The following is a 25893-nucleotide window of genomic DNA, read 5'->3' on the forward strand; positions in this document are numbered from 1 at the left end:
TAGAGAAACTCTCATTTCCCACATTAGTTCCGTTACTGGGACTCACCAGCCCCTCGCTATCCTCTCTTCCTGCCTTGGTTCAAGCCTTCATCGTCTCTGAATAGCACCTCAGCGAAATCCTCCCAGCGCTTCCTGCTTTTGTGTTTACCCTCTTTTGGTGGATCCCACTGGGAAGTGACCACACCAGATTTGAGATCAAGATGGATAATTTCTTATCTCAAACTTCTTAGTCATGTCCTGCGGATCCCAGGATAAAGTTTCCACCCCTCTGCTTGACTGATGAGCCCCCTCCCTCAACGGCCTTGGGGCTTCTCCAGCTCTGTCTCATTCTAAGTCCCAGCACACATTTCTGTATTGGCCATGCCACCTTCTTTGCGAAAATGCCTGGTGTCTCCCGGGTATGACCTTCCAGTGCCTTTGCCTGTTTCCTGCCTGGAATTCCCTTCCCTGTATCTTCTTTGTAGAAAATTCCTGTTTAAAAATTCCTCTGGTACCACAGTTTCTCTGAAACCTCCACCTACAGAGTGAATTACGTAAACTTCTCTAGCTTTTAGGTCTGTATGTTTTGTTGCGCGTGTAGTGTTTTCTCACACTGCATTTTGTGAAGATTGGCTTGTTTCCTCACTATGTTGTAAGCATATTGGAGGCAGAATTTGAATTTCTTTGTTTCCTCTTCATACCCCTCTAGGTCAAGGTTGGCTAATATTTGGAGCTCCATATATATCGCTATCTGGCCAGCTGGCTAAGCAGGACATGGAGGCTGCGCATTAGAAAATTCAGGAGACTCTCCATTGAAGGAAGTCAAGTCACTCAAGGCCAAAGTTTTCACCACTATCCTTTTAGGAACATCCTATTAATGACTGATCTTGGTAGTTAACACACAATTACAAGTGACTTATAGACACATTATTCCAGTGGGGTTCAGGAATTACTGTTTGCTACAGTATAAATGTATTAATTTTGTGTAATTTGAATAACTGATATTCATTGGTCTCTGTCTAAACAATATATAGGTGTTATTTCATTGAATTATTGCAACTACCTTGCAAGGTGAAAATTACTACCCTTATTTTATAGATGAAGAAAGTGAGGCTCAGAAAATATAAACAACTTTCAAAAGAAGTATCTGAAACCCAAAGGACAAGATAATTGTATCCAAAATTCTGGTGCTCTGAATGAACAGAACAGGTTTAGAATCTCCCTTTCCATCTGCTGCCTAAAAAGCACTAGTTTCTAGTTTTTATACAGTATTCTCCTATGTGCAGCATGCTCATAGCACTTTATTAGCTATATAGTATTCCCAAATGGAGATAAAATTTGTTGATTATAAAAGTGACATACATTCACTGTGAAACATCCCAACAATATGGAAACATGTAAAGAAAATTACCATATAATGATTTCAAAAGCATGCAATAACTACTGTTAATACTGTGAGGTTGTCCATTCAGATTTTTTCCTGTGCACCTGCACTCATATATACGTACATTTTCCTTAAGTTGAGTAATGCTATACCTTTCTGATAACTTTCTCTTTTTTTTTTTTTTGCATTGTGTGGTAGCTGTTAAGATGTATAGATTCAAATCATCATTTTTAATAGATGAGAGTTGTCCAATAAATGGATATAACATAATAAAGCATATACATTGTTTCTCTTTCCAGTGTTCTTCTATGATAAACAATGCTATGATAAATTGTGAAAAATTCATCTTTTCCCTTTTGACCAGGCTCAGAAGTAATCATGAGAGATCACTTTTTAATTTAAATTTCTTTGATCATCAGTGCAGTTGAACATCCATTACACACATTCACTGACCTTTTTATTTTACCTTTTTATTTTGTGAATTCTTTTTTTATTCCCTTGTCTATTTCCTTATGTGAAAGTTTCCCATTTCTGCTTGATTTCTAAGAAAAATTTAGAGAAGACAGTCCCCTCTGTTCTGTCACATAAATTATAAAACATAGGTAGAAGCAACCTCAGAAATTCTTAAGTTTAACCCTCCCATTTTACAGATTAAACTCTCTGGAGAAAGGAAGTGACTCATCAAGTTCTCATGGTTATACCTCTGATTTTTCCAGTGACTCAGTAAAATTATTGACTCAGATCACTTGTGTTTCCAGGATATCAATCTTCCTTTCTCATAAAGCAAAATAAATTTCTAAATTGACTGAGATTTGTTATCAGCGAGTCCTTTCTATGAAAAAATAGTTTAAAAAATTACTTTTTTAAACTTTCTCTGCTATTTTCTCTTTTCTACCCAAGAGTTCTTTTCACTAGAGGATAGACGAAAGAAGAAAGGAGGAGAAATCAGTGTTACAAACATTGCCATAGATGTTTTCCTCTTTGGAGAAAATGAACTAGACATGGCAACCCTCAGAGGTCTTTGTAAGCCTGATGAAAATTTCTTGGATTTCATAATTTTTTACTTAAAGAAAAATTTGATATTCTTTGTCCAGTTATGTAGATGGCATTTTGGCTGATGTTTTCTGGGGTGGATAATTGTGACTCTAAGAAGCTGCTAATTGTGCAGTGCCTCTGGCTGGGAGGCTATTTAAAGGCTGCTATCTTGATGTGATGCATATTTGCATCTGTTTTTCATGCCTTTCCAAAGTGGAATTCCATTTGCTTCCCCTTTTGGTATGGAGAGGAGAATGGCCAAACCCCAAATGATAAATTCTGATGAACATAATACACACTTGTTTATCAACTTTTATGGATAGACTTCTTATGCCTAGTTTATTCTGGGAGAAAAAATATTATTAGTACAAGGAGGGAAAAAAGCTGGGTTGAGGAAGCAATAATAGAAGTCAATTAGAAGAGAATAAAAAGGAATAGAGTAAGTGGTAAGGAAGCCATCAAGGTGTATCACTTACTAATATATGGTTCCAGATTTCCTCTCTCAAGGAAGATCGGGACATGTGGAAAACCTGCTTGTCTATTTGTGCCCTGCAGAGCAGGGAGGAGGGTCTCAGGGGAAGATTCAGCAGAGAAGTAAAGCAGGTGTTTCCTGCTACCTGGGCCTCAGAGGAGAGCTCAGAGCCCCAGGAGTGAGTTCCCACAGCAGCACAAATCATAGGAAGCCACACTTTTCAATCAGCCTTAACTCAGAGGTCAGACACATCTGCCATCACCTCCCAGACTTCCTCTCTCTGTCTCTCTCAGTCTCTGACAGAGTGTCTCTAGCTTCAAATAAGGAAAAAGCTAATGTGGATATATTGTATAGACAGTTTTTTTCTATCCTCCTTTCTCAGGTTGTCTGCTTTTGGAGGTTTAGTATCTATATTGATCTTTGTTGTGCCATTTCTTCTCCTAAAATAAGTGAAAACAAAAGGTAAACTTGAACTTGCACACCATGACACTAAAAGGTACTGGGTCATTTAGCTCTACAAAACATGTTCTTTACTTCCATAAAAATAAGTTTGAAAACCAACATTCATGGGAAGGAAATTTTAATATTTGCATTAATATGTCAGCTACACTTTTTATATATCTCTTTTGTCTCTGCTACTCTCTCTCTATCTGGCTCTCTCTTTTCTTTTCTCTCTAACAGTGAAGTATCCAGGAGAAGAAAAATACAATTGAAATGTGGTATGTTTGTGTGTGTGAGTCTGCCTTACATCTAAATGTTGCAAAGCAACTAAAAGAATTTAAAATATATATATTTGCATATTTTAGATAAAGGGAGGGTTAAAGGGGAAAAAAGAAGGGAAGGAAAGCAGAAGTATGAAGGGAATAAGGAAGGGAGATGATGAGAGAAGGAGAGAAGGAAAGGAGAGAGGAGAAGGAAGACAGATGAGTTGAGACACTCAACTGCAAAGCAAAGACGCCATATATCTCCAGGTATTTTGTCTACAGCAGACCAAACATCAGGCTTTGGGAAGCATTTGGAAGACACAATGCTCCTTTCACTGCACAGACAACTGTTGACAGTGCTATCGCCTCTTGCTCTGTGTGTATGTGTCTATCCCTTTCAAGCCTTTTTGTGGTCAGATTATAAAGGCCTGTTCAGTGGGTGGGGTGACGTCACACTGACCACAAAAGCTTATATTTCCTGCTACTAAATACACAGCCCCTGCTGACGAAGTGGTCATTACAGAGCAAGCTTGTTCTGCCAAGGTCACCATGAGTGGGGATAAAGGCAGGGGGAGGGGGCCCAGTAGAGAGGGCAGAGCCATTATTCCCCTGTGCATCTGTCTGCCTGCTGATCCTCATCTTGTTAGAACTGAAAGATGAAAATAGAAGTCCCTTTGTGTTTCCTCCAGATCTTTGTCCTTAAGGATGCTGAGGTATCCTGGGACGCAACATGGTAGAGAGAAAGGAACGGACAAATTCCAGGCCAGATTGCAATCTCCTCATTTATATGCTGAGTAATTTTACCTCTTCCTTCAGGTCTCATCGTTACAATCCCCATTTTACCAAAGAGGAATGAGACTCATGTAGGAATCGAATGAGATCATGCCTTTTAAAGCAATCACAATTGGTTTTATTTTCAGGGTGTCATTCAAATCTTAATATCATTTCTTTGATCCTCCTACTCACCTTCCTTGTGATGAATAAGAACTGCAGTTCTCTCCTCTTGAGAGGAGAGAGTAAAGGATAAGGGTTTTATTTTTGAAAATTTCTTTGAATTTTATTTTTGCCGAGGTCACAGTGAGGATAATTTTATTTTATTTTTTTTAGTGAAAGAAACTAAATAAATTTACATGGTAAGATAAGACTTAGCAAATTAATCAAAGAAAGCCATACCAATTGCTAGAGGGGCAGAAGGATAAGAGAGGACGCAGGTGAGATCCCACGGAAGAAATAGCATTTGGGTTGGGAATAGTGCATAAGAACTTGACAGGCAGAGATGGAGAAAGGGTGGTCATTATCACGGATCATGACCATGAACTCCTAGGTACCACCTGACATTAAAACAGAATGATCTGAGGGCTTATGCCATAAGTCTTTGGCAAAATCCACACCTCAGGTGAAATGAAGTTGTGTGCATGCAACTTTAGAGTATTTCATACAGTCATGGCGATTTCAACTTTGAGAGAAGTGGAAAACCACTGCTCAATCAAGACCATACAGAATTTTGCTACTCTCAGTTCTGAGCTCTTGACAAAGTAGGATTCAAATTCCCTACATTTTTCTTTCTTTTTCACCCTTCTGGTGAAGGACTATTACACACAGGGCCTCAGACCCAAACAGGACTTTGGAATGAGTCCACATGACATTCAGCAAAAGGAAATCTTTGTTATTATCCATATAATTTAGGTGGCCTGGACAACCAGTCTGGATATTCTAGCATCTGACAAGTTTCTGTAGGCCAGGGTTGTCTAGGTTGGTTCTCCATACAAACCAAAAAATCGGAAAATTGCCATGTTCCTTTGGGCCATGCGTGTCACCAGCCCTTACTGGGACACATTTTCTGCCAGGGCCACTGTTTAACTTTAAGGGCCTCCAGTAGGCCTAAGGCCAGGCAGTTCACCTGATCCAAGGCTATGGCTGGGTTGGCACATCTGAGTTACTCCCCACAAGTTGCCACCCCCTGGCTCAGGCATAAAGCCTTAGCTCCATTAATCATCCTTTTCCTGGAGCACACTAGATGAACTCCTGGCTTGGAACAGAACTATCATTTTCATTTCCTAATTTTAAAAAGTGTTTGTTTGGTAACAGGGAAGACAGGCCAGAAAGGCAGCCTCAAAGTCCCACCATAGGGGAAAAAAATGCAGAGAGAAGGTCCCGGGACAGTTTCTTCTGAACTCACCTCCCCTGTAATGCTGGGGACTATGCCAGAAAATGAGGTCTCTGCTGGGAATGGAGCCTTGCAAAAGGGATGGCCACCATCAATTTTTGGGTAGAGCTCTGAAAACAAACCTGAAGGAGTCAAGATAGAATTTCAAGTGCCATGTTAAGCTACCAAGAGTCAAGAAACAGAATATGCAGCAACTGGTGGCCAGAACTTCAGCAAAATAAAAAATCATGAGAAAAAGTATGACTTAAAAGATAGAAGCCAAGCACACAAGTTCAGCAAAGCCAAGTCAAGTAGCCAAGATGTCCTTCACAGACTCAATATACCTGATGCTAAAAAGACCTAAAAACTGAGGCAATGGCATAGATAGATCAGTTCCAGGGAAAGCAAGGTTCCTAGGAATAACAGTTGGGAAGAAACTAGAAAGCAAAAAGTAGGAGTTCTCACTGGTCCATGATGGAGTAAAGGAGCCACAGAGACTGGGTCAACTGTTAGAAGGACCCCAGAAGTAAGAGGATCAAAATCAGAAGGTTCTGGCATAATAAAAAGTGAAAGTCATGCATCCAGAACTCCGCATGTAGGTAAACTAAAAAGTGATGAGAAAGAGGAGAGGGTCCTCCTTAGTGATTTCAAGCAGATCTGCTAAAAACCACTTCTGTGGCTAGAAACTTCTTTCACAAGGATTAATTGCTATTGTAGGTGTTCACTGCTTCCAAAGAACTAAACTCTGCCTCAGAAAAATGACCCTCTCCCATCTGCCCTGCTGTATTGTAGCAAGAAGCTTGGATTTAACCAATCAAGTAATTCATTTCTGTAAAACAATCTGAGTTAAAGTAACTCATTAAAATAATGTATCAATCTCTGTATCTGTCTTCTATCTATCTATCATCTAAGGATGTCTTATGCATAATTATGATACCAAAGGAGTCATTTTCCACACAATATTCAACATTATTGTTGAGAAGTGAAAAATTCAAACCCTTCAGCCCTTTGATTTCTGTGATTCCAAGCAACATACTTGACTGACAACTTTCCATGTGTTGATTCACTTTTGGCTGAGTTAACTTAATTGATTGTTTTGTAGACACTTCTTCATAGATCCAGACAGTCTGTGGCTTAATGTACCCAGAGTAACCAGCCTCTTAACTGGGTGGGTTGTTTTGCCTTTTTCAAATGGAGTGATGGCATGGTATAAACTCTTTTTGTATTTGTGAGAGGCTTTTCAGTGTACCTCAAGCCTGAGACTAGTCTTCCTGAAATATGGTGAAGTACAGAGTGTTTCTTGATGAAAGTGAAAGAGGAGAGTGAAAAAGTTGGCTTAAAGCTCAACATTCAGAAAACAAACATCATGGCATCTGGTCCTATCACTTCATGGCAAATAGATGGGGAAACAGTGGAAACAGTGTCAGAGTTTATTTTGGGGGGCTCCAAAATCACTGCAGATGGTGATTGCAGCCATGAAATTAAAAGACACTTACTCCTTGAAAGGAAAGTTATGACCTACCTAGATAGCATATTCAAAAGCAGAGACATTACTTTGCCAACAAAGGTCCATCTAGTTAAGGCTATGGTTTTTCCGGTAGTCATGTATGGATGTGACAGTTGGACTGTGAAGAAAGCTGATAGCCAAAGAATTGATGCTTTTGAACTGTAGTGTTGAGGAAGACTCTTGAGAGTCCCTTGGACTGCAAGGAGATCCAACCAGTCCATTCTAAAGGATATCAGCCCTGGGTGTTCTTTGGAAGGACTGATGCTAAAGCTGAAATTCCAGTACTTTGGCCACCTCATGCGAAGAGTTGACTCATCGGAAAAGACCCTGATGCTGGGAGGGATTGGGGGCAGGAGGAGAAGGGGACGACAGAGGATGAGATGGCTGGATGGCATCACTGACTCAATGGACATGAGTTTGAGCGAACTCCAGGAGTTGGTGATGGACAGGGAGGCCTGGCGTGCTGCGATTTATGAGGTCGCAAAGAGTTGGACACGACTGAGCAACTGAACTGAACTGAACTGAACAGAGTGTTTCTGAAGCAGAAACAATATCTTGGGTGATCCTCTGTGTAAATCTCACAGTCTGGAGAAAATCTTGGGCCAAACATGAACCTTGTCAGATGTCAGGCTTTTCAAAATTAGGTGTGGAAGTCTCACATCTGTCTAACTCCTGCTGTGCCCCTGATGATCACCCTATTACCCATGTTGCCTTCAGAACTCACAGCCTAAATAACCACCTTACCTTTTCTTGGAACATTGGGGGTAGACTTCTTTTTTATTTTTTAAAAATTGCATGTGAATTCTATTATGTTTAGTGTGACCCAAGCTTAATATCTGAATACTTGTTTCATAGGCAATTTCTCTGTACATCATTCATGATTACCTACCGTGTCTCACATACAGGCTTAGGGCATGCAACTGAGGCACCCATCTATAATTGCCTGAGTCAGTGTAATGTCAACGCTGACCCTTGCTTTATACTTTGGATGAGAAGTAGAGTTAGGTCCATGTAGTAGTCTAGTGCCCTCTTGTGGCTTTCAAACTAAGAATTTAAACTCTTTTGTAAAAGTAAGAGCTATTTGTGGAATTACAGACTTAGAGAAGGCCGTTGTTAACTCATGCTTTTGTCTTCTGTGTGCATGTGAGAGTCACTCAGTCGTGTCTGACTCTTTGCGACCCCATGGACTGTAGCCTGCTAGGCTCCTCTCCCTGAGGAATTCTCCAGGCCAGAATACCAGAGTGGGCAGCCATTCCCTTCTCCAAGAGATCTTCCCAACCTAGGGACCTAACCCAGGCCTCCTGCATTGCAGGCAGATTTTTAACATCTGAGCCACCAGGGAATACTCCTCAGTAATATTGCCCTCTTCCTGCAAAGCACAATAAATGTTGGTAAATCCATTTTACTCTGAGCTAAGAACACTTTGGGGTGTGTGTTGGACTTTAAAATGAATCTTTGAACTTAGTACACTGTGGAAACATCATAAATGACTAGTAAATGTTGATTGAAATCCCTTCACCAATCTGGTAGTATCTGTCATTTTTTTCCATTTACTGTTACGCTTATTCATTTATTTCAGATAATTTGGTATGCTTAATCTGAAAGAAATTATTATAAGAAAAACTATGAGAGACATAAAAAGCAACCTGATAAATATAAAGATTTGTCATATGAAGAGTTCAAATATTATACACATCTCCAGAGGAACACAAGAGAAGATTATAGATATTGGTTTACTATAAGAACTTTTCAGTTCAGTTCAGTTCAGTCACTCAGTCGTGTCCGACTCTTTGCAACCCCATGAATAGCAGCACGCCAGGCCTCCCTGTCCATCACCATCTCCCGGAGTTCACTCAGACTCACATCCATTGAGGCAGTGATGCCATCCAGCCATCTGATCCTCTGTCGTCCCCTTCTCCTCCTGCCCCCAATTCCTCCCAGCATCAGGGTCTTTTCCAATGAGTCAAATCTTCGCATGAGGTGGCCAAAGTATGACATTTCAGCATCAGCATCAGTCCTTCCAATGAACACCCAGGACTGGTCTCCTTTAGGATGGACTGGTTGGATCTCCTTGTAGTCCAAGGGACTTGCAAGAGTCTTCTCCAGCACCACAGTTCAAAAGCATCAATACTTCGGCTTAAGTAGTTGCAAATCTATAACTCTGGATTATATCTGTGGTTAAGTTTCCATTCCTTGAAACAATTTGGGAAAGGTGGGTTAATTTGATACGAAAACTTTACAAGGGAATTTCTCCATTGAACTAGATGATCCTCAATAAAAAATGTTAGAGTTTTAGAATGCAAAGAGCTCACAAATATATCCAAGAAAGATTAAACAGCTTCTTTTGACTATTCAAATTATTCTCATAGTTAAGAAGTCCTTTAATGTTCAATATGGAACCTTCTCAGTACATAAGAAGTTCATACCTAACATCAATCTTTCTAGGAAATCGAACTGTATGTGAACGTGTGTGTGCAAATGTGTGCAAGTGTATGTTTATCCAAACCCATTCTAATAACTTACCTGGTTCTGATTTTCTAGACTGTAGTACGATCTTTGATGTTTTTTTCTAAATCTGACATCCTATCACTTAAATGATTTTTGTTTTTAGCAAACCTTTTACATTCATGCTTAATTGTATATGATGGAAATTTACGTGTTAGAGAAAAATATTCACCTTTTGTTTGACTCAAGTTATACGACATATAATGAGTATATTAACATACTAATTAATATACTTAATAAAGGAATAACTATTTATTAAAGTAGAAGATTACTCATGAAAGATAAAAGGTTGATTTTGTTATGCCAAATAGTAGGGTTGCACAGAGTCGGATATGACTAAAGTGACTTAGCGGCAGCAGCAGGGACAATGAAAGTCGTCACCCCTTTCTAGTCCATGTTGACTTAAATGGAAGGAAGAGGACATGACTTATATGTGTTTCCAGCATTATCTCTCACTCTTTTAAAGAGGTAGAATTATTTTAAAGATACTGATTGAGTTGGATTTTTGTTACTGCTGTTGTTTGCATTATTCTTCATATATAGTCAATGAAATCGTCTCTATTTCTTTTTTGTCTGTACCCTAAATGTCAGAGAAAGTAAACAGTTAATTCATCATGTCTTGCAAAGGATAAACATGAGGTTAAAACGAAAAACCATTGAGTCTAATCTTTTAGACCTAGTGTAAAGATAGGTTAGATAGCTGTCTACCCCTTACTCTCTCTCCCCCAAAGATCTTATCATACTCGCTGAATTGGGATTGTAGGGGATTGAGGGTTTTCAAAGGTAAAAGTTGCTTGACCCAAACTGTAAAAATCTAGAGGTTCAAGGACATTTCAGGTCAGGGATTCAAGCTGGTATGAGATTGCCCTCTTTTCTACCTCACAGCAATTCACTTACCTGACATCTTGACAAAGGATCTGATGACCCATGTCACAGACCTTGCCGACAGCCCTGGGCTACAATGGAGGAATTCTCATCCCTTCCCAGCTCCATGGGAGAGACATACTGGATTGTCACCAGCCTGTGAAATAAACTACTCACCTGGTTCATGGAACCATTTCAAGACCAGAAAAGCTAGCCTTACTCAGCTGTGCCATATGGGAGAAAAGAAAGAGTGTTTTTCCTCCATATGGATTTGTCACACATTAATAAGAGGCATTTGCTCTCTGTATCAGCCAAATGCCTTGATTCCTAAAACACATGAGAAGACGTGCTTGGCTTAACTTGCCAGGCAATTGGATATGTACTTTATAAAGTGAATCAAAACTAAAGCTGCGTTGGGCCATTATGTCCCTACCTCATTGGAGAGACATCCCTGCAAATGGACAGCTAATCCCTTTAATGAGCAAAATACCCCAAGGCTTTTCTAGGGGAAGAGGCCAGTGTTTAACTACCTCTTGCTGCACAGCTACAGAACACAAAATTTTAGAGTGGAGAGGGATCTCAGAAATCATCAACATGCCCAACACACAGCTGACTTTCCAGTTGAAAACTGAGCCCAGAGAAGCAAAGTTACTTATGCAAGACCTCTCAGCTGTGTTGTAGCATCTAGGGTTCATATCTAGATTTTTCACTTTTAATTCTTTTCTCATGGGTCACAATTCTTTTCATCCTTTTTCCTTCTGGTAATTCTCTTACAGTGCATTTATTTGATGCTGTTTTTTCCCCAGATTTCTGACCCACTGCTCATAAATTCAATGAATGAAGAATTATGAGTTCCTTATTAATTTCCCCTCAATGATAACATTTCTGTTGATAATTCTGTTCTTTTCTTAGCTGCCACCATTTTTATTCATCACTATGACATGAAATGTGAGACAACAGGACAAAGCTCAGCATTGGTATTAGAGACCTGCATCCTGGTGAGAATGTTCACCAGATGATACAGGAAGGTCACACCCTTTGACCAACAACAGAAAGAACAAATCTCTAAATTGAGTGCTCCACTGCTGGTTCTTTTGTATGTATGGAAAATTATTATATCCCTCTAAAAGTCATGCTAAGAACAAAATGTGTCATGAAGAGATCGACATGCAGCTTTCATAGCTATTGATTTTTCAAGGAAACAAGAGGGATCTCAAAATTTTCCAAAGGTCCCTGTCATGTGTGGCTCCTAAATACTAGCCAGAGAAAACTTTCTTGGAATCTAAGTTTTGGAATCCAAATCTCTCTTTGGACTTGCTCTTGAAGCTGTGTCTATACAGAGGAAACTGCCTATGGATTTACCATAAAAACCTTTGATTTGAATCTATTCTGTTGTGTGTAAAACCCTGATCTTTATTCACTATTCATAAAATAAGGATATTTTTATAAAATTTATTCTTAAAATAAGCATATTCATAAAATAAGGATATTATTCATAAAATAAGGATATTATTATCTACTTCTTAGGGTTGTTGTGATTAAGGAAGACATGATATGTAAAACAATTAGCACAGACTGTTCAAAATATGTTATCTGTGTTATCTAGCTTCCTTTTCTTTCTTCTAGAGTAATATAAGCTTAGTGGCTGCTTCATCAGGGCATATGTGTATGCATGCTAAGTCACTTCAGTCATGTCTGACTCTGTGCAACCCTATGGACTGCAACCTGCCAGGCTCCTCTGTCCATGGGATTCTCCAGGCAACAGTTTTCTTTAACAAGACACCCCAAATAAAGTATCTCACAAGAAAAGCCTCGTGGGATGGTGTCCTGAGCTCCAGTGAATTGTCCCAGAAAGTTCACTCTCTCTGGGATTATTTCTACTCACCAAATATTCCAACAGTAATTCCTTGTAAGAAGGTTGGTGTAATGGAGAGGCAGGCCATGAAGGCAGGGAAAGAACAATGGCACTTTGTTAATATTAATAAATCCTCCCACAGTAATCTAGGCAACTTATTGATATGTGGTGTGCATACGCGTGTTGCACATACATGAGTGTAGGTAGTTGTGTACATGTGTTAATTTCTCATCTGCCTGTCTTAGAGTTAGTCTCAGAACATTTTTTTCTCTTTCTTAGTAACATAGTTGGCTCCCCTAAGTCTGGGTTAGTGATCATGTTCAGCCTCTAAAGAGAATTAGAAGGGTTAATTAAATACAAATGTAAAGTTTTAGGTACCTAGACAATTAAGAATCTAAAATTAAGAAACAAAGATATACAAAAATATAAAACTCAGACTCAACCCCTGGAGCTGAATCAGATGCCATCATCTCTCCACTTTATTCAGAAATGCTTTGACCTAATCTCATCAGTGGCATCTCTAGTTTTCTTACTTTTTTTTTTTTGTCCTTTTCAGGGACTCACAAAGTGCTGAGGACATGGTTGATGCAGTGTGAATTCACCTAATGATATGGTTGATAGATGAAGGTAAATGGTGAAAGAACACCAACCAGCTGGTGTCCATCCATGATACCCTATTAACAGATTGTAGCTGTGCTGGTAATTGAGCCTGCACTCAAGTGGTGCTTTCATTTATGAAATACTGACATCTCCTTACTGGAGTTTTGTCTTAGAAGCAGAAGAATGATAAAATTCCAATTCCTCGCTTTTCAGGTTATCTCTATCTCTAAAAATTAAGTTTAGAGAAAGCAAATGAATAACTTGTCCAAAACCATACACCTAAGGCAGAGCCATCCATCAATGGATATCCACAGTTATCTATCCCTGTGGCTTACAAAGAAGATGAGTTGGCAATGTATGGAAATAGAGCCAGAAATTGAATCAAAACCATGTATAGTTCAGAGATGGAGAGGAATGAGGAGCTATTTTGTTTAGAATAGGATTTTCTGCATGTTCTATTACCAAGAAATGCAGGGAAAAGACTCGGAGAAACAGTCTAAACCAGTGTCTAAAATAGTGCTTCTCAAATGTCAAGGTACATAGGAACCACTTGTAGGTTTTGATTCAGTATGGCTGGGATAGGGCTTGAACTTTTGCATTTCCAACAAGCTCCCAAATCATGCTGAAGTTACCAGTCCATGCTCTACACTTTGAGTAGCAGGGGTCTAAGGCACAGTTAAAAGGATATAATCAAAGGAGAGTAAACTATTCCTGGAGTGTTGGTGGCATCACAGACTCACTTGGCTTGTTGTGCAGCTGTGTTGGCCCATCCAGAAGGTGGCCCAGTCTCTCTCAGGTGTTGCTCTCTTTGCCTAAGCTCCCAGGCCCATCTGGAGAGAGGGAGCCAGCAAAAGATGAAGAAAGGGCATATTTCTACTCCAGGGAACCCAGCCCTGAATAGACATTTTTAAAGATGATGGTTTGCTAAATATCCTTGAAAATACATTTACCTTGATTATCTGTTCAGTACCACCATAAGATGTGACTCATTGGCCTCATGGATATCAAACATCAGCAAAGGGCTAGGAACAGAGAGCACAGTGAGCTCTTTTGGTCCACAATAGCTGAAAGACAGGATTGTGAACACAGCTGAGATTTTGCAGCACTTCCAAAATGAGTCAACAAGTGGGAGATGATGAGATCTGAGGAATCTCAGGTGACATATAGAAAGATACAAAGAAAAAAAAGATGGATAAAACATATTAAAATGTTAATTATAACAGTCTCTAAGTAGGGGCATTATGCGTAGGTCCTTTTTTTGACATGAACTTTTACTTGGTTGTCATCATTCCTTCTATACAACGACTGTACTTTTTTATTTCCACTTAGAAACATAACTTGGGTATTTCCACAAGTAGATTTCTAAAATGCAACGTAGTATTCTACTAAAGGGATATATTCTATTAATAGATGTATGGCAAGAGGGAATTTGCTGGCCAATAATTTGCTTCCAAATTTTTGTTCTTAAAATTAATGTTGTAATGAACATCTCTGTGTAAGACATTCTGGAAGTCCCAGAGGTAGATTTGATGGGGTTTGAATAAATGAGTCTAATGCTTACTTCCGTACTGCTTTCTTTTACTGATAGTGATGTAAACTGATGTTAGAAGACTTCCTGCCTCATCACACCCACTCCATCAAATCTAAAATTCTAAGAGGTTGTCTTATTTGAGGTCTTGACTCATCATGAACTTGAGGTTGAGGAATATGAAGATACTCAACTAGATGATGGCAGAACTGTAATTAGAGCCTGTTTGAGCCTTGGCCCATGGTCAACAACTATCTATGGTTAATGGTCTGTCAGGTTCTGGAGCCCTGAGAGTAATATGGTACCCATTTTTGTTTTCTTGTCACTATTACTGGTACCTCTTATTAGTTTTTAGATAGAAGAATACAATGAAAAGTATAAGATTGGGAAAATACAAACTCTAATGCCAGCTCCACCTCATTTGCTCTGCAAGAATTTGAATGTGTCACTTAATCTCATAGAGCCCATGACATTTATGTGTAAAAATGATGCCATCTCTCCTGTGGGATGCTTAAGAAGAATAAATGAAGTTGAAGATTTGACTCTATATGGCACAGTTCCTGATTGCATAAAATGTAGATGTCATAGCACCTTTATTAGAGAATGTTTTTGAAGATTAAGTGGCACATTTAAAGAGCTGAACACCATCCCTTTTTTCCTGCTATAGCATTCCCATTCCTTTCCTCAGACTACAGGTTTCTTTTCATTGCTTTACAAACATCTTCATTATAAGTATCCAAGCATAAAAAACTCAGTGGAACAGTAAAATCATTAAATCAATGCATTCATAGAACTACAGGATAAAGACTTTTTTTTTCAAGTGGCTATCAACATGTCTTTTTAGAATATTTATTAGTGTTAGTTGATGAGGACACTTTCTTCAACTTGATGCTTCTTCCCTCATCCCAAATAGATTTTGACATACCAATGGTACAGAATTTCATCATATTTTCTTACTGTTTGAGCATTCCTAACCAAGGTGATTCTGGAACTCATCTGTTAAAAAGTTCATTAAAAAGTGTGCAATTAGAAAAGGAATAAAATTATTTTCTTTAGTGGTGATGTTCTTACCTGTAAAATATAAAAAATACTTGACTTACAAGATTATTGTCAGCTTTAAAAATGTGTTCTGCCTAAAGTACTCTGCATAGGGCCCAGTAATATTAACTACTGCTCAAAAATAGTCATTGCTAATACTCAATGCCTTTATGTCTTCCTTTTTTTCCAAATGTCTAAAACTTTGAAGGTTATAATTAAAAGTTGCATTTTTAACAGGTTTGAAGTGTAATTGATATACAAAAAATTGTGCACATTTTATGTAACAGAATGATAGGCTCAAACATTCAGCATATACTTGTAAAACCATTACCACAATCAAGATAATGAACATCACCTCCAAAAATTTCCTCTGCCCTCTCCTTTTTGTAGTAAGAACACTTAGCTTGAGATCTATTCTTTTAACAAATTTTTCAGTTTGCAAACAGCAAACTATAGTCACTATTATATGGCTGATCTCTAGAAAGTACTCACCTTGCTTAAGTGAAACTTTATATTCTTTGAACAATAATTTTCCATTTCTCCCCACCCTCCACTAGCCCCTGGAATCCACACTTTTCTCTACTTCTATGAGTTTGACTATTTTAGGAATTTCATATAAGTAGGATTATGCAGTACTTGTTCTTCTCTGATGAGCTTATTTCACTTAGCATGTGTGTGTGTGTGTGTGTGTGTGTGTGTGTGTGTATGTGTTTAGTCGCTCAGTCGTGTCAGACTCTTCGTGACCCTATAGACTGTAGCTCACCACACTCCTCTAGTCCATGTAATTCTCCAAGCAATAATATTGGAATGGGTTGCCATTCCCTTCTCCAAGGAGTCTTCCCAACCCAGGGATTGACCCTGGGTCTCCTGCATGGCCAGCAGATTCTTTACCATCTGAGCCACCAGGGAAGCTCACTTAGTATACTGTCTCCCAAGTTCATTCCTGTTGTTTCATATGGCAGGATTTCCTTCTTTTTTCTTACATTTTCCTCCTTGATTTATTGAGAAATAACTGGCATATATCACTATATAGTTTTAAGGGTATACAGAATGATAGTTTGATTTACATATGCTGGCATTGTTCAGTCATGTCTGACTCCTTGCGACCACATGGATCGTAGCATGCTAGGCTTCCCTGTCCTTCACCATCTCCCAGAGTTTGCTCAAACTCATGTCCATTGAGTTGGTGATGCCATCCAACCATCTCATTCTCTGCCACCATCTCCTCCTGCCCTCAATCTTTGCCAGCATCAGGATCTTTTCCAATGAGTCAGTTCTTCGCATTAGGTGGCCTAAGCATTAGAGCTTCAGCTTCAGCACCTGTTCTTCCCATGAATATTCAGGGCTGATTTCCCTTAGGATTGACTGGTTTGATCTCTTTGCAGTCCAAGGGACTCTCAAGAGTCTTCTCCAACACCACAGTTCAAAAGCATCAATTCTTCGATGCTCAGGTTTCATAATGGTTCAACTCTCACATTCATACATGACTACTGGAAAAAACCATAGCTTTGACTATATGGACCTTTGTTGGAAAAGCAATGTCTTTGCTTTTTAATATGCTGTCTAGGTTGGTCATAGTTTTCTTCCAAGGAGCAAGTGTCTTTTAATCTCATGGCTGTCATATATTGTGAAACAATTATCACCAATGGATTTAGTTAACATTCATCATCCCGTACAGATTTTCCAAGACTAATTTTAAGAATAGTCCTAAGAATAATTTTTCATTGTATGTATTTATATGTAATTTTATATAGCCATGTAAAATTTTCTTTGTGCATTTATCTGCTGAGGGACAGTTAGGTTGTTCCATATCTTGGTAATTATGAATAATGTTGCAATGAACATGAAAGCATACCTCTTCAAGATCCTGATTTCAACTGTTTTCGATATATACTCAGAAGTGGAATTGCAAGATCCCATATGATAGCACTGGTGTTAACTTTTTGAGGAACCTCTGTAATAAACATTTCTTTAAAAAAAGACATACAGCTGGCCAACAGGTATATATAAAAGTGCTCAACATCACCCATCATCAGGAAAGTGCAAATCAATGAGATTATCCCATCACACCTCTTAGGACAGTTATTATCAAAACAAAACAAAACACAACTGCTGAAGAATACATGGAGAAATTGCAACCCTTTACACTGATGTTGGGAATGCGTGGTCTGTAAGTGTGTGTGTGTGTGTGTATCTGTGTATGTGTGGGTGACTGCAAAGCTTATAGTTTCATGCAGTTATTTTAGAGGAAAAATACCAAGGTTCAGGCTAACTTGAACTGCCACAAAAATAAAACCCAAGATACAAGTGTCTCCCTGTTTCTTTAAACTGATGAGTTATGCTTATTCTCAATTTATTTCTGTTTTCCTTGGGGAAGTGCTATCATCTCTGGTGTCAAATTCATCTCTGCTGTGACAACATTGTGTCCAACAAAACTTTGGAGGGTTTCTGGTTTCTCTGCTTTTTTTTCATTATCTTGTATATTTTCACTTGCTTCAAGCATACTTTTTAAACCATCTGTTTTTAATTACTGACTTATGTTGCAGTTGAGATATAGCTAATTTTTTTTAAAGGTAGATGAATTGTGACAGCAAAATGACTGAGTGTTCCATACATTTGGGTAATCAAGGAAATTACCAGGTCATGAAAAGCAAATATACGTGGGCATATATCTATACCCAACACATTAAAACAAACACAAGGTTGGCAAGAGTTGAAACAATTTGTGAAAGCCAGTGGTGTTGTTTTGCAATCAAAAGTAAAGAAAAACAAGCTCTGGTTTGTAAGGTGAAAAATTCAAAATGTGCTTGTCATGCACACAAACACACACAATTAGCCAAGTAGGTGTGTGAGTTAGTTTGTGGAGCATAACAAATCCCCCCCCCCCAAAGCTTAGTGGTTTAACACAACAACCATTTATTTAGCTCGTAAATTTGTGCACTGGTAATTTGAGTTGGGTTTAGCTGGACAGGACTACTGATTTTGGTTGGGGTCTCTTATGAGATTGAAGCCAAATGAAGACTCAACTAGACATTGAGGATTCTCTCCCTTTCTATGTATTCTTAGGTCCTCTCCTCTTTATCTGGCATGTCTACATGGTTCCACATGGGTAGTTAGACTTCTAACATGATGGTTCATGGTTCACCAAAGTGTGAAAATGGAAATTTCCAGGGTTTCTTAATGGCTGGACTCAGATGTCCTGCATGGTCACTTCTGACGCATTCCACTGGTTAATGTGAGTTCTAGGCCAGCCTAAGTTCAATGTAGACGGAAGGGATGCTAATAAAAGCATGAATGCCAAGAGGAATAGCTCATGTCGTCAGGGTCATTTTCAGAGGCCAGCAGTTACATTCCCCATATTGAGCTAAAATTTATTTCTTTTTCCCTTGACTCTGCTCTACATTCTATATAACACAGAACGAGTCCATTTTATATGACAAGCATTAAGAAGATTTAAGCAGCTATTATGCTTCCTATTACTCCCAGATTTCCAGGGGAAAAAATGTTCCCAGTTCTCTCAAACATGCCTTACATGATACAGCTTTGAGTATTCCAACCACTGTGGTCACCCTTCCATAGATCCACCCCAATTTAACAATGTAAAGCCTAAGGTTGGCACCAGCACTGAGCAGAACATCATAGATGAGAGGGCAATATAATGCCTTCTACAAAGAGGCCCATGCCCTAGAGCCCAGTACTTTGAATGTATTGCCTTGTATGTACAGGGACAATGCAAATGTGATGAAGGTTACAGATCTTGAGATGAGGCAAGTATCCTGGATCATCCAGGTTGTCCCAATATAATAACAATTGATAACAAGAGAATCTTTCCTGGTAGCAAAGAGAGAAATGTAATGCTAGAAGAAGGATCAGAGAGATGTGCCCTTCAAAGGACTCAACCTGCCATTGCTGGCTTTGAGGATGGAGAAGGGGCCATGAGCCAAGGAATATAGTGGTCTCTGGCAGCTGTGGATGGTCTTCAGTTTACAGCTAGCAAGAAAATAGGGACCTTGATCCTTTGAACCCAAGAAACAGAATTCTACTAAAAACCTGAACAAACAGGAAATAGATTCTTCCACAGAGTCCTAGAAAACAATACTAACACCTAGATTTTAGTCTGGTGAGAGCTGACAGGACTTCTGACTGTAAGAAAACAATTTTATGTTCTTTTAAGTCGCTAAGTTTGTGGCAATGTTTTATAATTGCAATAGAAGACTGATACAGTCTGTTATGGTTTGTTTTGAAGAGAAAGGTAAAGGCATCATATATTTTTTAAGGAAAATATGACCTAGGTGTCCTTCAGCTATTTTGGCAATGATTAGTGTTGATTTATGTGGTGCTTATATTCAACAAAAACACAGGATCTTTCCTCATAAGCAGCTGTGATTGTGAATATTCTCTCCTTTTAATAATTAAATGTAAAGGATATATTTAGATCAGTTCATTTCCATCATGCTAGATTTAAACTATCTTTCCAGCCTGTAAAGACAGTTTGGAGTCTAGTTTCTGTCATCCAAATATTTCATCCATGCCCTCCTCATTCTGTGCCATTTCAACATCTGATCAGTCCTATAGGTGAACATACCTTGCAGGTTGCTTCCATCACCAGGGTTGACACTTTTCTTTCCAAGAATAGTGTTTATGTCTGGACTCCCAAAGTTTTTCAAGGTGCAGCTTAAACCCCATGTCTTTCATGGAGACTTGCCTGATAACACAACCAGAAGTGGCTTGTCCCCCTCTGCTCCTATGAGTTGCTCATTCTTGCCATTGAAACGGTACAAATTGGCTTCTACAGTAACCATCTATCTATGGTTCTTTCCCCTTAAATTGTAGACGTTTTGAAGACAAGGATTGTGTTTTTAAATTTTATATCCCCTAAAGCCACTGGCATTGTGCCTAGTACATAACAGGTGCTTTATGGAAAACAATAATCCATTTAGCAGTGCCTAACTGAGCCAAGAGGCAGTACTCTAAAACATTCCTTTTTATTCTAAATGAGTTGAGAAAAAGAAATATATATATATATATATATATATATATATATATATATACACACACATACCAAGTACATCATTGCAAATAAGCAATTTGAGACACAAAGAAGCAGAGGTTCTTTTGTGGGAGAAATTATGGCTCAGAGCAATATGCATATACTTCATGGCTTGTGAGAAGACAGAGCCATATACTTGACATTATGGGAGCACTAGATCTCGTGCTTTCAAAGAACAGAAACTGGGTCTTTAACTCAAGAATCTAGCACAATGCTCAGGACAGAGAATGCATTTAATCCATTTTTCAAGTCTTTCAAATTGATTACTGTTTCTTTCCATGGCACCAACTCACTTTACATACCTCCCATTCATTCAGGGTCATTTCGATACCATCACTATATCAGCATCAACTTTTAGGTGTAGATGGACAATGAATCAGTTAGGATAATATTGGCAGCCAACTATAGAAACTTAACTCAAATTGACCTATGTTACAGGGATGTTTGTATCTTAAACAAGAATAAACCAAGGAGGAGACCAATTTCAGTACTGGCCATTCAGCCATTCTGAGAGAACCTCTTTACTTTCCTATAGGGGTCTATTTATTCTCCTGATCTGTCATCCTTAAGCTAGTTCCTTTCAGGATCAGGAGCAAGTTGTATCATTTCAGCCATGCCAGAGGCTGTATCATATAAATGAATAGATCTTTCCTATGAACCTCCCAGAAGACTTCCTTTCATATATCAGTGTCTAACTGAACGTGAGGGCACATGCCCATTCAAAACCAATTGCTGGAAAGTCAATGGGATCACCATGCTTGTGATGTAAAACATATGGCTTTGAGGAGAAGAGGAGAATTCCTCTTCTGATCTACAGCAGGGTTCTATTAGAAAGGAGGAATGAGGTGACTTGGTGGAGAGGAACCAACAAAACCTACAGACACTAAAGCCAGTAACTAAACTCAAATGCTACAGTCTCCTTTTCTTTCTTTTGATTTTTCTTGGTGTTCCTTTCTAAAGTCAGCCATGCTTCCCTGGAACTACATCAGGAAAATAAAAATTACTTAATTCTTTCACCTTATTATTTACTTTTATTCTAAAATGGAAAAACACACTTGTACATACACACACAAACACACCCACAAAGTTGTTGTTTACCAATGCAACTCTTATCATAGTTTTTTTAAAAATAAAGAATCTTTGTAAGTTGCCAACCTCTTGAGTTTCCATCCTGTGTCAGAATTTATTCCTCTGCCTTCCAAGTAGAGAATGATGGTTTATGCCTCAGATGAAACTTTTGAAATTGGGATCATTTAATGGAAACAGACATTTACCCTTCCAGACAAAGTCAAAATGTTTATCCCACAACTGAAATTTAACTTCGTTGTGATTTTCAAGGAATCTGTAAGATGGAATGTGAATTGAAGGAAATGTTCTGGAAGCATTTTTTTTCTGGCAAAGAAAGAATTGCAGATTCCTTTACTACTTCTTAAATTTCTGAAACATGAGTCTCTTAATTTAAAGATTAAATCAATAATGAGCCAGCCTTTGCTGTCTTTAGGTCATGACACCAATTTGCATGTGCAAACACATTTTATAATTTTCAAATAATTTTTAGATTATTTATACCAAGGACTCAAAGTAGCCATATAGGTTAGATGAGGTTGCTCTTACTATCCTTGTAAATGGAGAAATGGAGTTTCAGAGATGGTAATTTACTTATCATTAATCACACAACATGTTAGTGACAAAGCACAGTCTAATAGTGAGATATTATGGTTTTTAAGAGCTTCCCTTGGTGAAGAATATGCCTGCAGTGCAGGAGACTCAGGTTTGACCCCTGGGTTGGGAAGATCCCCTGGAGACGAGAATGGCAACCCTCTCCAGTATTCTTGTCTGGAGAATTCCATGGACAGAGGAGCCTTCATAGGGTCACAAAGAGTTAGACACGACTGAGTGACTAACATTTTCACTTCACTCTCATAGTTTCTGAACTGCATCTTTCTGAATTATAAATGGTCATAGAACAGTGTGGTCTCTCTTTATTATTTTCCAGTTAATTGAATAAGATGTTATGGAATAAATTAAGAAGAGATCAGATATCAGAAAGAACTTTCAACTAATGGGGATTAGGAAATCTCAAAGTACACTATTGAAGTTGTAGTCACCACCTTGCTTATTGGTAGGAAAGAGCATTGAAAATAGTCATCTGACAGAGAAAGGATGATTTTGCTCCTGTTTAAGAGGAAAAGATAACCTTTCCAGAATCAGCTGATTCACTGGAGGCTTTGAATAAAAAGAATGTATATGATGGAGGATAAAGTGCATGATGGATATTTTCTGACACCTCCTGGGTGATCACATGCATTGGATCTTTGTTGTGTACACTTTGGCGGGTGTGTGGGGGGGTATTTTTATTTATTTATTTTTTTGCTCTCTTCTTTTTCTCTAAACTTCTCCTGGCTCTGCATTCAGTTCTGGAGCCTTTTTCAAACCATAGGGGCTAAACATGCTGACCTTGGTTCTCCTTTGTCTGTCTCACCAGCTTGCACACCTCATCTCCAGGAGTCTTGTTTATTCACCTTAGGTCATACTTTCCACGTGAAGTCACCGATTTGCAGTTTGTGTCTTTCTTCAGTAATTAGCTTCCCGCTTGGTGAGAGCACAGCTGCACCTTCAGTCCCATTGATCCAAAGGCAACAGGCTGCTCCCCACTGTGCTGGCAGGCAGACACTTCCTACTGCACCTACAAGCAAATACACAGATCTACTTTATTTCCCAGAAACTAGCCTAGATACAGCCTCCTGTTTTTCAAGACCTGGAACAGGCTGGCAGCACCAGGTCGGATGTTATTCTTGGTTTGGGCTTTTCCCCCCTCCCCTTTTTCCTCCCACACTTGCTTAGAAAACATACCACATCATGAATAGGGTCTGCTCTTTGCAGACATTCCTTTTTTTTTTAAGTCATTACCATTATTAATATTTTAAAATCTGGTAGCGATTGACTCTGATGACTTTCCCTCATCCAGAGAAGGTTATGGAGAGCCAGGCAGATCTCCTCCCCTCCGTCAGGGAGGTGTCAGAGGAAAAGGGACTCAGAATAGGCAGGACACTTTGAATTCCACCTGCTGTGCTCTCATCCAGAGGTGATCCAGGGCCATGTGAGTGAAGGGGTGCTGACCGGAGTTTGTGCATGACAGCTCATTGAAAAAGAGACTAAAGACTGTGGTCAGTAAGACAGATTAGGAAGCTCATGCAATTAGGCTTAAATCAAAAATGATGAGAAAAGAAGGTATAGAATTCTGGAAGTTTGTACGCATGTGGCGTGGGGCATCAGAGTAATATATGTAAAGCACTTTATGGAAGACTAGAATTGCAAGCTAAAACATCATCATTTCATCTGTCTAGCTATATATTCTAGAATGGTGTTATACTGATTACAATTCCCATATTTCTCACCAAAATATATCATTTGGCCTTCCTATTCAATCTAATGGTTCCTTGGCTTCATCCAAACGGTAAAAACACATTCTGCTGCCTTAACTCCTCTTAAGCAAGCTGGGGTCATTGGACAGATAGAGATTCAAGGTATTTTCTGAGCTTTGCTAATCATTTTGGACTGGCACTGACACTAATCTACTAATTCCCTAACTTGGGGATTTCTCCTTTTAGCACTTGCTGATTCATGTGTATGTGTGTTAATCTCTCAGCCATGTTTGACTCTTTGCAACCCCGTGGACTGTAGCCAACCAGGCTCCTCTGTTCATGGAATTCTCCAGGCAAGAATTCTTGAGTGGGTAGAACCATTCCCTTCTCCAGAGGATCTTCCCAACCCAGGGACTGAACACAGGTCTCCTGCATTGCAGGTGAATTCTTTACCTTCTGACCCACCAGGGAAGCCCAACAGATCATGCCTGAATCCTATGGTATAAAATTCCATATTGGATTCTCTGGGAACCTGCCATTTTCCATGCCTTTCCTTCTTGAGACACACATTTGTTACCTTGGTGCACTCTGGAATGTTCTGAGCTTTGTCTTAAGCAACCTAATGACTTCCTTACAAAGAAATGTGGGGAAATATAGAAGTTAGTTGGGCCCTGCCAATAGATCCAAGGTGGAATGGTTTCTATATCACTTCTTTCTGATCTCAGAAGTATTCCTCCCAGTACAAATAAGTGAAAGTATGTAAGATTGCCTTTGGCTTAAGAAAGGGAGAAGAGAAGGGCAGAAAGATGTGTAACCACTAAGTACCAAGTGTGTCTATAATAGATGCCACTGCTTCAGAGGAACCCTCTAATGAACGATTAAAAATGAATCAGATTAATTTCTGAGTCATAACTAGAGTGGCCATAAAATTAATCAACCAAATGAGATACTTTTTAGAGGAAAGTGGACACTAGCTATAATTATTCTAGACAACTGACATAAACTGGAGCTACCTCTGGTCAACCATGTAAGTGGATGAACGAGCTTTCATTGAGAACCCATTTTGTGTTAGAGGCTGTGTCTCTGACAGCCTCTCATCTCTGCCACCATGTTTAACAGTCACCAAAGCCTTGTGAGGCCAAGAGAGGAACTCCCATAATGTCCTGGTAGAAGGAATTGACACATTTGGGACAAACTTTAGCCAAGAAAGCTCAAAGCTTGGATTTCAGATTTTAAGAATTAACAGTAATCTAAATGGGGGCAGAGGCAAAATTCTTTATGATCCTAGAATAGATTTCCAAGTATGAAGAGGACGATTGTCTTTACTGAGAGGGGAGATGATAAGGTAACATGACCTTCAGAGACTGGATCTTTCTTATATGTTTCACTTCATTTAGTTTCCATTAATCAGTGGGGTTAACGATGGTGTGATTACTCACCTACAGTCAGACATCCTGGAATGTGAAGTCAAGTGGGCCTTAGAAAGCATCACTATGAACAAAGCTAGTGGAGGTGATGGAATTCCTACTGAGCTATTTCAAATCCTGAAGGATGATGCTGTGAAAGTGCTACACTCAATATGCCAGCACATTTGTAAAACTCAGCAGTGGCCACAGGACTGGAAAAGGTCAGTTTTCATTATTTTCCCAAAGAAAGGCAATGCCAAACAATGCTCAAACTACCGCACAATTGCACTCATCTCACATGCTAGTAAAGTAATGCTCAAAATTCTCCAAGCCAGACTTCAGCAATACATAAACCATGAACTTCCAGATGTTCAAGCTGGTTTTAGAAAAGGCAGAGGAATCAGAGATCAAATTGCCAACATCTGCTGGGTCATGGAAAAAGCAAGAGAGTTCCA

General features: G+C 39.0%; 1 long non-coding RNA gene across 1 annotated transcript in view; it reads left to right on the plus strand.

The window, feature by feature from the left end:
• Nucleotides 1–14611, plus strand: part of LOC138432879 (uncharacterized) — a 171995-nt gene extending 157384 nt beyond the window's left edge. The window contains exon 4 of the long non-coding RNA XR_011254017.1: nucleotides 13008–14611. This is a non-coding gene — a long non-coding RNA (uncharacterized lncRNA). The remainder of the gene's footprint in view (nucleotides 1–13007) is intronic.
• Nucleotides 14612–25893: the final 11282 nt, after the last annotated feature.

This window comes from Ovis canadensis, chromosome 2 (genome assembly GCF_042477335.2).
Source record: "Ovis canadensis isolate MfBH-ARS-UI-01 breed Bighorn chromosome 2, ARS-UI_OviCan_v2, whole genome shotgun sequence".
Taxonomy (NCBI): domain Eukaryota; kingdom Metazoa; phylum Chordata; class Mammalia; order Artiodactyla; family Bovidae; genus Ovis; species Ovis canadensis.